At 39.6% G+C, this 13,796-nt stretch overlaps 1 long non-coding RNA gene across 2 annotated transcripts in view; it reads left to right on the forward strand.

Moving 5' to 3' along the window:
* The first annotated feature begins 460 nt into the window (after positions 1-460).
* Positions 461-13,796, forward strand: part of LOC116446831 — a 28,126-nt gene continuing 14,790 nt past the window's right edge. For both annotated transcript variants that reach the window (XR_004241401.1, XR_004241400.1), the window contains exons 1-3: positions 461-4,410; positions 6,971-7,046; positions 13,277-13,321. This is a non-coding gene — a long non-coding RNA (uncharacterized LOC116446831). The remainder of the gene's footprint in view (positions 4,411-6,970; positions 7,047-13,276; positions 13,322-13,796) is intronic.

The following is a 13,796-nucleotide window of genomic DNA, read 5'->3' on the forward strand; positions in this document are numbered from 1 at the left end:
TGATCAGTGACTAGTGGAGGCTGATAAAACGCTGCAAATTACTGTGTGTGAGATTTATAATGGTTTTCTTCAAGTACTCCAAGTTCAGACCTGGCAGTTGAGTGCAGGAGGCAGGTGTTTGACTGCTCCTGTGCTTTGAGACCAGGATGGTGATAAACAGCCTGACATAAAACGAGCAGCGCTGGATTCAAACAGGGTTCATGGCAGACAGAGATACAGTTGCATATTATATGGGGGTTGAACAATTTATTGAAGATTCAGAGCTCGAGTTCTGACATTGAGATATCAATCACATGAGATTAGTGTTGATGGGTGTTTGCTTTCTGCCTGCAGATAAACATCTCCCCTGAATGAGTTGAGAGATTTGCATGTAAATCTGCTCTGTACCTTAAATATGAGTCACAGGCTTTTCTTTTCTGCTTTGTCATGAAAAGTATACTTAAAATATACTTGTATATACTTTATAAAAAGTATATTTGTGTATAGTTTATATATGCTTGTATATACATAAAAATATGTTTAAATCTCAGCTTGGGTACATAGGTAACTGGAGTGGTCTTTCATGTACAAAACATACTGAGAAATTTTTTCCTCAAGTCTGCTGTTACTTTAAATATTCCATCCTTAAGATGTACCATTTAAAATCTCAGTTGTTCTTCTGAGGCTGGGATGTACTCAGACAGTATAACGCATCAGGCTTGGTGGATGCTGAATCTGAATGTAAAGGAAAATCAGATGTTTAGTCTTTCTATCCATGTAAAATTGTGGCATCAGTGAGCTGAAAATGCGGTAGGATGAAATTTAACTTTTCCATTTGTTCAGGGCTGTTTCTGCTTAGAATTGAGAAAGTCTTACTTTTCCATTATATGTTACTACAATTCTTAAATTTTCTCTTTAAATAATTGATTCTGTATTTTATATTTTTATTTTATATTTTATCTGTGTACCCAATAGAGTATTTGAAGCACGAGGCATTCTCTTAAAGTACTCAGCTGTAGAAAACAGAAGCTATTACTAGATTAGCTGTTAAGAACACTGACATCCATATTGAACCACAGATAATAAAAATAAGTTATTCTAAATTGTAAAAAGTATGGTAAATTTCATTGATATAAAACCTAGTAATTGGCATTGTTATATAATGGCAATTAAAAAGCACTATAAAGAATAAGGTCTGTTCCAAAGGCAGTCTAGATGAGAAAAACAAATGTTCTGTAAAGGAAACATACTATGTACATGGAAAGAAGATAATATTCCATTATTTGATATACAGTCCTGGAGAACACACAGCATAAGCAGATCTTTCTGAAAGCTTCCGTAATTTGAAACTACACCATGGAGGTATCCAGGTGAGTGAGAAAATCTATATACGGATCTGAGACACTGGACTGAAAAGTGTATTTAGCCTCTTCCACCTAGTTCAGTAAGATGGATTATGAAAGCCAAAAGCAAAGAAAACTGTGTGGCTCATTTAATACGAAGATTTCTGTACCTCCTCCTGATCTTTCTCTTGGCGCATATTTGTCTTGCTGTCCCAATTGCCTGTGTTCTCTCACACACTTAATCAACAGTTGAGTTCTCCAACTTCTCTGCCATCTTCTGAGGACTTTGAACTGCACCCTTCTGGCCACTGACAAAGGACTTGGGACTCCAAAGTCCCTTTCTATGGCTGTATGTGAAGGTACTTCATCTCCCTTTGGTTGTTGTTTAATCTGGTCTGTTTCTATAATTCATGCAGAAACTTTATCTCCTCTTGTGCCCAAGAGATGGTGAATGGATATAATTTTTCTGCAGCCTCCAATTCCACCCACCCTACTATCTCTTTAAGACCCTAAGGATTTTTTACTTAATTCTCTTTTCATGTATCATGATCATTGTCTTGACTTCATGCCATTAATTACTACTATACATCTTTATTGAACGTTACCATCTGAAAAGGGAATGCAGAAAATCATTGGGGGCCTGCTCACAAATGTACTTAGTTAAATGTAATCTTTACATTTGATTTTCAGTGGATTTAGAATTACAGGTGATCATTTTCCTTCAAAATAACTTTACCACTAGGAAACTCTAGCTAGGATTCCCGGGAAAGTTATTATGTTATTTTCTGGATCAGTCTTGAAGTTCTTTGTTCCAGTAAATCCCTGGAGGCTGGATAACTAAAGGAGCTTTGGGTTAGCTGTCTGAAACTAATGGCATTAAATCAATTGCTACAAGAATATATTTAGGCTGAGCATTAATAATATGGGGAGCCTGGATGACATAATGATGGAGCACTGGCCTGGGATTTGGGATGTCTGGACTGTGATCTTGGCTCAGCCCGTAACTTGCTGGGCAACCTCCGGAAAGTCACTTTACTTTTGCCTTATTAAAAAGTTTCATGTGGAAAGTGCTTTGAACTCTTCTGATGGCAAGTGTTATGCCAGTGCCATATATTTTGTAACCACATAAGTGAAATCTGTTAAATGCCAAGCAGAATTAAAGTGGTAAGTGCCTGTGGCTAGAGAGCCTTTCATGGACACTGCTCAAGCCTCCTGTCAAATCTGTGTTTCTGAAATAATCTTGTAGGAGAAGTGAAAGGAGCAGGAAGATGCCCAAATAGCCCTTTATACTGATAAGGCTTGTTTAATAATGACAAATTGTACAATATAAGATGCAATGAGAAGGATGTATCAAGTGGGATTCTGCAGGAGTTATTCTGGTTATTGCAGTATCAGCCTTTTCATTAGGGCACAGAATACGACACTCCAGGAAAGAATAGGGAGATTATCAATGATGGAGAGTGCTAGGATACTGTTTTAGATAGCAATTTTCCTGATAGGTACCACTGAGAAAGCTAACATACTTCATACCACTTTTTTTTCTGTGAATCAGAGTTCAGTTCTCAGTAGGAAGATCAGCTGCACATGAACATTGGAAGAGAAGCAGGATTTGGAGCTACAGCAGGAGAAGAAATCATCACAGGGGAGCTAAGCAACATTTGACTTGTGAAATTGGGTGGACTTGGTCTCTCTTTACTGGGAGCTATGAAAGAGGTGAATCAAATAGAGGCATCAAAAATTATCTTTGAGAAAGTATGAAGGATTTATGAAGTCCTAGATCCTGGAAATGAGTAAATGCAGCCCTTATCTTTAAAAAGAGGGAAAAGGAAGTTCAGAGGAATTACAGATCAGCAAGCCTTTCCAGAAAAAAATACTGAAGAAACAAATAATTTTTAAGGAGAAAACCCAAAGCCAGCACAGAACAAAATGAACCAAGGAACTGGAAAACAACGAAGGTCTGTCAAAAGCAAATTATCCAAGTTTCAAACCTGTTTTTTTTTCTATGAAAGAAGAGTGTCTATAGTAGAATTGGCCAGAGTGGTGCACTTTGAGCCTTGTAAGCATAACATGGCAGCTTCCAAAGTAGACTGGGAAAAGTGCATCTGTAATTAAACTGCCCTAAGCTTGATACAGAACTCTCTGGAAAGCCTCCTTCACAGAGGGTATTAATGACTCACTGCCAAACGCTCAAGCAGGATCCCGTGTACTCTGGATGCAGCAGTAAATTCTTCATCAGTAACTTGCATAATGAAGCAAAGGTTAGGCTTAGTAAATATGCAGACCATATCATCCTAGGCAGATTCAGGCATATTGGGAAAATAAGAATTTTTTTTCCAATAACTTTATAATTTAGAGAAATGGTCTGAAAAATAGAGCAGAGTTGAATTAAGGACAAATATGAACTGTACAATGCTGACCAACAATATGATTGTACAAGGACAGCCAGCTCTGACAGTCCAGAATACACTGGGTGGTGAAACTGCGGGGGAAGATCTGAAGCTATTACTGGGCACCATTAGTGGAAAGAAACGGTGTCAAGCTGTTGTGCAAAACACAAGCACTCACTGGGTACGCAAGATCAGGCAATGGACTCTTCTCTCTGGTGACCAGTGACGGGACCTGAGGGAATGGCTGGAGCTGTGTCAGGGGAGATTTAGGTTGGATATCAGGAAAAGGTTCTTCTCGCAGAAGGTGGTCAGGCACTGAGCAGGCTCTCCAGGGAAGGGTCATGGCCCCAGGGCTGACAGAGCCCAAGGAGCGTTTGGACAACACTCCCAGGCACGTGGTAGGATTGTTGGGGTGTCTGTGTAGGGCCAGGAGTTGGACTGGATGATCCTTGTGGATCTGTTCCAACTCAGAATGTTCTATAAAAGAACAAGCCCTGCAGGGTAAGTGAAGGTGCTCTGGTGAAATCTGATGTCCAACACTAGGCTCCATGGGAAATAACACCAGAGACTGGCAAGTGCAAGGCAATGAGAATGACTACCACTGAGGATTTAATGAACTGCTGTTATTTCATCTAAAGAGGAAAGAAGACACAGGTGCTACAGGATAATTGCCTTCCAACTGAGAAGAGACTGCTGCAAAGGTAGGAAGCAATTTTTCTCTGTGTCCAAGTGAATGAGACATAGAGTAATAAGCTAAACCTGAAGCAACCGATTTAGATTAGACATTAGGAAAAAGTTTCCAACAGCATGGGTAGTTCAAGGTGAGAACAGAGTCTGTGCTCTCTACAGGCAATTTCTGTAATAGGAAATTTTTAAGAACAGGTTGACCCAATGTCTGAGTGACCTCTGTATAGCTGACTCAGCCCCAGTGCAGCCTTACTATCCACGATCCTACTTCTTCTTGTTGAGGGCAGACCAGAAGGTGCAACAGCCACCTGGGATATGGCATTTTGGGCTTTTGTTCCAGGAATTGTAATTTTTTTTTTTTCCCATCTGGTACATGTTTTGCCTTCTGCTTCTCTTGCTCTCTCAGTGTAATTTATATACAGCTAGTCTATGATAGTTTCATTAGAAGGGGAATGTAAATAAAAGGGGTGAGAAAAATATATTAATATTTGTAAAGTACTTTATGAGCCCAAGTGAAAGGCAGTATATAAGCACGAGCATTATTATGGGAAATCAATGAATAAAGTAATAAACCAAATTGAATAAAAAATGAAACAAACCCCAAAAAACTGCTATACTCTGCACATAAACCCCATAAAATACATATAAACCTTAAATAATAACAACCCATTTTCAGGAGTTTCTGGTTTTCGTTGGTTTTTTTAAAATTAATTAAGTCTTTTTCATTTACCAAAGTTCAAACAATTAATCACAGGCCTATGTAATCAAAAGTAGAGTTTATTTCCTATTACCTATTCGCATTGCAATCCCAGCATTTGAGATGATTACATACTATATATAAACACACACCTACTATGTAATCATTTAAAGTGCTGTGAACAGTGTATAGGTAGTTCAAAACGAACACTGTGCGTGCAGCATAAAGCATTAATAGCATTCCAAAGTATGTCACATCATGAGAAAGACTATTCTGTTCCTGAAATGAATTTGGCTTATTCATTAGTGAGATGAAGAAAGCTGATTACAGTGAACTATTTTCTTTTACATCAAATAAGGGATAAACTTACCCTAAAGATTTGGGGTTTTTTCCTTGAAGAAATAGACATGTTTTAAAGAAGATTGTGTTTTTTAAGGCAGCTGCAACCGGTCAATCATGCTTGAATCCTATGGCACTATTTTTGTTGGGTTTACTTTAGCAGATCATTTAAAAATGACCTATTCAACTTCATAGCAAATAAATAGGGATTTCTTATTTCTGCAAGTTTCTCTGGTACAGGTCCATCACTCTTTGGATACTTAAAGAAGCAATAAAGATGCATAAGAGTTTAACTAAAGAATTTTTTTAGTTGGAGTATTAATGAATAGTTCAGTCAACAGGGTTTGGAGGGAAACGTAGAGGATCATAGCTTATTATGAAGAAATGCATTAATCAGAAAGAAGGGAGCCCAACAGTCAACATTTACTTGTTCATTAATGTTTGCAGGATATGTAAAAATACATAATATTGCAAATAAAAATGGTGTGAACAGCCTGTTCTTTTCCTTTCATAGCCAGGTTATTCAAATTTGCATTTTGTCTAATGCTAATCCCAACTGTAACTGGAAACAGCTCCAGATGCAGCAGCAGCTTAAGAAGGACATTGAGGTAGTTTATGAAATGAATCAATGAGAGTGAATAGTGTATTCTACCTTTGCAAGTCCTTTCATGCAAGGCTCTTGGAGCAATTAATAAACATCACTGCACTGCTGAAACAGAAGAAACTGTTGCTGTATAAAATTCTCAGGGGTAGGCCCTACTGACACCTGGTGTAGTGACTGGGCATCTAGTGACCAAGTCACCTTAGAAAAGGAGACTTCAACACCTGACTTTTGACAAATTTTTAAGTATTTAGATGCTTTCAATGCATTCCAGTTTTCTTTATTGAAGAAGATACAAGCACAGAGAGTTTGGTTCTGTTCTCTTACCCAGCTGGGAGCTGTTGACACCAGCAAAGCTCAAATCCATGATGTGCTGAATGTCTTTGTAAAATAATCAGTAGGAAATGGAGAAAATGGAGATACTGTGTACCTGCAGCATCTGACAGGATTTACAGGGTCAGAATTAGGCCCAGAAATAGGACATAAAGAAAGTCATGTAATTATGACAGATAATCAAGGCTATACTATGCTTTTACCACAAAACTACCTTCCTGAAGTCACAGATTATTAAAATCCAGGGTAGGATTTGGAGGAAAACAACAAACCAATTAGCTTTTAAGGATAAGTGAAGTAACCAAACATAACATTTGGGCTATCTGGGATTTTTCATGCAGAGAAACAACATTCCTTGGACACTTGACCCTGTGAAAAACCAAAAAGATTGAAGCAAAAGTAACAGTTATTCCAAAGAGATCATATTATTTGCAACAGTATTGTAAAAAGGAAGTGAAAAAAAGGAGAAAAAGCCAGAATTATTTACTTTGGTTTCTAACCTTAATTCCAAAATAAATAAATTACAAAACATCAGAGAAATTGCATTATTTTGGTGCCAAGAGGCTTGGACAAACCATTTTCCTTTCTTTTGTTTTCTTCTCAGATACTCTGGAAGGCTTGAAGAACTGTTCGAGCTGTTATGAGGTTGGTACTTTGCCCTCTGGAGTGGGAAGAAACAGGTCAGTTGTACGTGTTTATATCAAAGGAAGTTTAAAGATTTTCTTTTAAAAGAAAATTCATCCATAAGCCGTGGTGGCAGTGACCCCAGTAGATGCCAGGGAAGGGAGCCTGGAAAAGAAGAGGGGACTGCTGATATTTGATGAAGGGAAAAAGGAGTGAGGGAAAGGATTGATAGGCAAACATGGAGCAAGGTTGTTGCACATAGGTGTGGGAGCACTGATCAAGGGGCTGTTTCTTGAGACTGTACAGAACTTGGACTGGGTCACCACTTTTTGGGTAAAATTTCTACAAAGTATCAGTCTCTCAAGGAATGCAGTGGATTGTGGGAGCACAGTTGAGTTCTCAGCTGATGGAAACAGGCAGAGGGGATCTGCACTCTAAGTAATCTTCCAAGTGCCTGGGTTACTTAAAGTGAAATATAGTAAGACTTCTTGGCAGTATTTGGTGTTGGGCACTGATGCAGAGTACAACTTCTAAGAACTGATAGTTTCATCATTTCAGATAGTTCACTGGGATGCAATTTGGCTGGTCCAGCAGGTCTTGGCTCAGGACTTCACTGTGTTACATCATGTTCGTACCAGTTCTTACTCCTTGGCATTCATCAGTAGTTTGTGCCCTCTATCTGGTAAAGGATAGCAGGAGATTATCAAGATTAAATGGTAATGGGTCAGCATCCTTGTCTGGAAGCTTGAAAGTTGCTGACCACTGCCTCAAATGGGATAGTCTCTTCCAGAGAGTAACTGGTTGTCAGATGTCTTCACATCTAGGCAAACAAGATTTGGGCTGTTGTTTGTCCTGTAGGTTAGAGCAGAGGTGACCTGTGCGCTGCTCGGGAAGAAATGTGGATGAGGGCTCTGGGACTTCAGCATGTCCTGGTTTGTCTGGTTGTGAGTCTGAATATCTGATTCTGACAGAGGTGTTGGTGCATTTCTTTATGATCCGTTGTGATAGTCTAAAAATGACCATAAAATCATCTCAATCTGTCTCTGTTTTTATTGTCAGAACTGGAATTAAATGTCTTTGCTAAGACCTCTTCTGGACTTGATTTATGCAGAGAACACAAGCAAAATTGATTGAATACAACAGGATTAATTTATTTGCCTCATGTTAGAACCTAATCCAAGACCCTCAATTATCTTTCAGTCAGTGTCAGTGAAAAATGGGGAAATACACTGTGACTTCTTAAACTAAGATGTTATTTCCCTGCATGTTCATTTAGACTCAAGTTCAAAAAAACTCCAGGAATCTGTGCTTAATATCTCTAAGTCAACTATGCCATCATGACTCTAAGGAAAGACAGTTTTACAGTTAAATCAGAACATTTGTTATGAAGTATCAACATTCCCCATCAGTACATTTTGTCTAGTGCTTGCTTTAATTCCCAAAAGTGTAAAAGAAGGTGTTCCTATTTGATAATATTTGAATCAGATTCACAGTGAATCATTGTACTGCAGCACAGTCTTTTCCTTTTTTTTAAACTCTTTTGTAATTCCCAGTTACTTTGTAATGCTGACCCAGCTCCATCTATCCTGAATTCTGCTCAGATACGCAAATCTTGTGTCAGGACTCTGTGTTTCTAGTGATGCCCTTGCTGCTCTCCTGTGACACCACATCCTAGTGAAAGCAGTGTAGAGAGCAGATTAGCCAGGCTTTCTTTTGCTGCAAGGCAGAACTGAACAGTAAAGTACCATCCATGGGCTGCAGGGAACAAATAGGTTTTACCTTGGAGCTCATTTTTGAGGCTCTTCCCTACCAGTGCAACTGGAGAGCTGTCACTAGTGCAGCACTGGCTGGTGACATATGAAAGATGATCATATACTGTATTTCTTGGGTTTTTTTTCCCACTGAGATGCACCTGAAGGCAATACCCACCCTCTACTCTTTCCCTTCTATGCACTTGCCAGTAGATGGTGGTAGCAGTTGCTCTATTGATGGCAGTGCCAAACAGTGCTGACATTTGAAAAAAACAGTGTTTTATGACAGCGGCAAGAATTACTTCTCTTTGGGAATCTATATTCTGTCAAAGAACGTACGTTAGGCCCTGCTGAACTGCTGCCACTTCCATTTAAGCAGAGGCCTCTGCAGCAGCAGCTCCACGAAGAGGTTCACCTCGTCAACAGCGATAGCGCCCAAGTGTGAGATTAGCAGAAAAGCTGCTGAAACAAAAGATACTTGTTAAATGCAGCAAGGGTCAGCCACAGAAGACTGACGTTAGGTGTTCCAAAAACAAGGCTTCAGGGTGCAGGGAAGAAGTGCAAACTCTTATGAGGAGTGACTGCTGCCCATGTGAAGCCGTGGGCTCAGCAAAGCAGGAGTTGGGATACAGTGCTGGGCAGCTCCCACGCTGTTCTTTGGCTGTGGTGAGGGAAATGTACTTATATCAAAGTTACAGGGCAGGAGCCTGCTGATCATCAAGCTGTCTATTAATAGATGGTACATTTGGGAAGCCTAAAATCTCTGCCATAAATTAATAAGCTCGAAACTGGCTGAGACAGGGCCATTCTGTGATGTGTTAGGAAGGTGCTCAGCCAAGTCTTAATAGTAAATTCTCCTCAATTTTAAGGTTCAAAACCAAGCAAAGGATCCAAAGTCCACAGCCACCCTTTCACCCTTTCCTTCAAATCATGAAGCCACATTATTCCACTGGTGGTTATGTGGGTGGAAGAAGGCAATAAAACTTAGAGCCTGTCTGGGGCACCAACAGGTCTGGTTGTGAGGGATGGGCACCCCACAAAGACAGGCAGCAGGGATGGGAAGAGGGGGGATAAGGATGTGACCAACTAAGATGGACTTTTCTTCTAATAATACAGTCTGGTTTTTAAGAAATAGGTATTTAGCCCTTATCTGTGTTCCCTAGCCCGGTGTGATACTATTCTGGTGTACACCAAAGCAGTATCTGGGCATATACATTCCATACACAAAATAAGGGAATTGGGCCCTTGGAGACCTTTGGAGCTTAGCAGAAATGGTAGGAAAAAATGATATGGCCACTTTACAGGTGAAGTTTCAAAACTTAGGTTAAATTAGGTAGGAAGCAAGTTTTCCTACACCTCAATTTCAGCATCTAAATCTGAAATATCCGTTTTCCTTTTCCTCCTGTAAGATAACCACAGCTCTATTCTCCAGCTAATCAGGGAATTTTCAACAACTGTATCTTCATGAAAACCTGAAAACGTAGTATCTGCAGTTTGCTGGCTTGATTTTTCAGCCTGCACAGCATTCAGCAGTTCTCTGGCATTCCTGGGATTACTGGCTGCTCGGCATTACATCAAGCTTCTTATTTAAGTTTCTGTATTGTGGGTTTAAGGATCTGAGTTTTAGACAAAAATTTTTGCTTTGAAAATTGTGTTCAGCAACTGTATAGACTTTAAAAAAATATAATAATATCCTGACAAGGGAGGTCTCCTCCTGAGTCTTAACCCTGGCAAGTTTTTAATTTCTCTTTCCTCCCTCCCAGGAAAAAGATTCACCTAAGATGCAAAGCATATCAAACTGTCAGATCAGATGCATGATATGTATAATTAATGGTGTAGAACAAAGAGAAAAACCCTGCCCTGAAAATACAAAATCTTCCCTTTTTAAAGTTGCCTCCTGCTTTCACCCTTCCAATTCCTCTAGGACTGTGTAACATTTAGATGAAATCAGCTACTTCGGGGCAAGAAAACAGTGCCAGTGTTACCATTTTTATCTGAACAGGAACATTTTGGAGCCTGCAAAAAAATCCCTGCTAGTCCATGGCTCTCCTTTGGCCCTCATGTTCACTTTCGTGTATTCAAAACCTGCCTGCTCGGGGTGTGCTGACCTGCTGGTTGCTCTGCCAAGCTGTACCAGAGAGGTGACATTGCTCTGTGTCCCCAAAATGCAACACGAGGGGGGCAGCCAAAAGTGGGGGGCTCACACCTACAGCACGTTGCAGATGCTTCATCTCTGGAAGTGTTCAAGGTCAGGCTGGATGCAGCTCTAAGCAACCTGGTCTAGTTAAAGGTGTCCCTGCCCAAGGCAGGGGAGTTTAAATGAGATGATCTTTAAGGTTTAAGGTGAAATCCTTGTTCACAGAGCTGTTTTGGTAGGCAAAGGGGAGACTTTCTTATTCTTCTGGAGTGCTAGAAAAAGATCCCATTTAGGGGTCAGATGGCACATAATCAGCTTGTCCAAATGTAGGCGAAGGTACCACTGGACCTTTATTCTTGTTTGGCTTCCTGCTGTTCTCAGCAATTTAAAATAAAATTAGCAAATAAAGGGAAATTGCTTGCACATGAAAAAACTCTCACAAAGAAACCTGAAGAATAATATCCATCAGAATAATAACTTGAAAATTATCACTCAAGGAGTCAAGGTACCTAGCTCCATATAAGGAATTGTAAACTGGAGATGGTCTCTATGTGCTTGATAGTTTCATTCATACAACCCAGATGTGCCTTGCAGACAGCCCGGGTGCACTCTGAAGATTCGAATGGAGAAAAAAGACACAAGTTAAGGCCCTGATAAATGAAGAAACGTATAATCTGTGGGTGGAAATCCAGTATAAAGTGCTTCATGCAGCCTGTTAAACCCTATTAAGCCCTTACTGAATGGCAGAATGGTTGAGGCTGAAGGTACCTCTGGTGGTTGTCTCTTCCAACCATCCCCAGATGACTTACGAGTATCTCCAAGGATGGAGTTATGCTGAGGTGAAATGTTCTGGGCCAGGTATCAATCACACACTGAAGAAATACTTGCTCTTTGGTGACACAGGAGCTGCCTGAGGAGTGTAGTTAGTACTGTGTGAGGGCATGGCCTGAGAGAGCTCTCTGACACAGAAGTTCAGCTGTGCCTTCGGGTATTCAGGTTTTGTTTGAAATGACTTTTAAGATGCGTCAGATAGGGATTGTTTAGAGGAATAAAACTAAAAAATCACAGTGATGCTCTTGGTCTCCTTCAGGCAACAGAACATCTTGACTTGCCCCTCTGAGGGAAAACTGGAAAGTTGGAAAGTTTAAGAACTTAATTTTTATTGAATAGTTTGAATTTTTCTTTTGGCGTGTATGTTAATATATGCACTATGTGTATGCCAAGTGCTCTGCATGTCAGAACACCATCACTAATCTTGGGAAAGAGGAGTCCTTCAGAAGAGGACTCTAGGGAGTTGTCATTTGAAAGGTCTCTGTATTTCAGCAGTGCTGCATATGATATAGAAAGCCAGCAATGACAGAGGCAATGCTACAACATGGGTGTCTGACCACAGGGCTCAAACTCCTGGAAAAAGCACCACCATTTATTCTGTGAAATATGACTGGCACAATTCTTCCCCTTGGGAAATATCTGAAGTGAGTTACATAAAGCAGCTGCTGTTGGCATTGCTTCCTTTCTTACATGACCTAATTGCATGGAAAAGGCTGACTTATGGTTAGGTAAAACTGGAAAAAAGTTACTGAATAGTGTTTGATGTTGTTTAGTATTTACTGAACTTGTTGTTTAGTGTATCTGTTGGGTAGTAGATGTACAAAGTGGGGTATGTGAGCCAAAGGGAACATGTCCTGCTGTGTTGTGCAGGGACAGTGGAGAAGTCAAGGAAAGTCCACTCTACTCTTAAAATCTTAGTTTGTGAGCTGTTCTTTTGAAATCTAGGCCAGCTTTGCTGAGCTGCTGCATTTAATCTCAATACCTACTCTGTCATTAAAGCACTGATGTCTTCTTTCTTCTGTCCTGAAAATTACACTGTTCCATGAAAACTGCCATCACTTCTGGAGAAGACTTTGTCTAGTCTTCTAAATTTTTGTAAGTGGGCATTAATGGCATTATATGACTTTAGTGTAAAATAAACAGGAATGCTCGAAACAAACACCTGCTTTCACAGACTGTTACTAGAGTCGGGATATTGAGAGCCTGGATTTATTTGTGTGGCTCGGAAGATGTGTTTCACCTCTGTTTTCAGAGGCGAGTGTGCAACATAGTTCTATTTCTGTCGGAATGTGTGTTACTAATTTATAGGAACTAAAGGCAGAGTGAGAGCTGGAAAAGAATTTTTTTAATGGCTATAATTCAGGCATCTAAAAATAATACTTCCAGGTTCCTTATCTATAGCCTATTGCTTGTGTCTTTTCTTTTTAATTCTTTGTTGAATGAGCTCATTTTTCCTGTGTTTGATACAGCTACTATTTCACTATAACTCTGTGCATGAAAAAGTAGTTAGAAACACCTGCTGCATGTTTATTTATTTAACTAACATTCATTTTTTTGTTTTTTGCAGTGCACATAGCAACTTGAGTTGACCTCATTTATCCTATTCAAAAATGTAAGTACTTTAATTACACCACTGCCTTCTTCCTCAAATATTTTAAAATGATGGAATTTCAATTTGTATAGTCTCTCCTCATATTGTACATATTTTTAATCTGAGGTTCCAGCTTATTACCATGTCACGGGCCTACAGGATGCTATTAGGCAACCAGGTTTACGAGGACAGAACTCAGCAGAAAGATTTCAATTTCCTTACCCTTAGAAACAGGGCTCCAGGTGCCAGGGAAAACTATACCTCCTCATTCTTTCAAGATTTTTAAGTCTTTTACAATTGGTACTTCATCTTTATTCTAGACACCAGTATAGCAGACAAGCGAAGCAATTGTAAACTCTTTTCATGCGGGGTTTGTCTTCCCTCCTTGATGTCTGTAGTTTATATCATGCATCCATTTGTGGCCGTAACTGTACAAAGTCCAAAACAACACTTTTTCCATTGAAATAAAACAAAATTCTTGGCTTGGTTCTTCAAA

Source organism: Corvus moneduloides, chromosome 7 (assembly GCF_009650955.1).
Source record: "Corvus moneduloides isolate bCorMon1 chromosome 7, bCorMon1.pri, whole genome shotgun sequence".
In the NCBI taxonomy this organism is placed as follows: domain Eukaryota; kingdom Metazoa; phylum Chordata; class Aves; order Passeriformes; family Corvidae; genus Corvus; species Corvus moneduloides.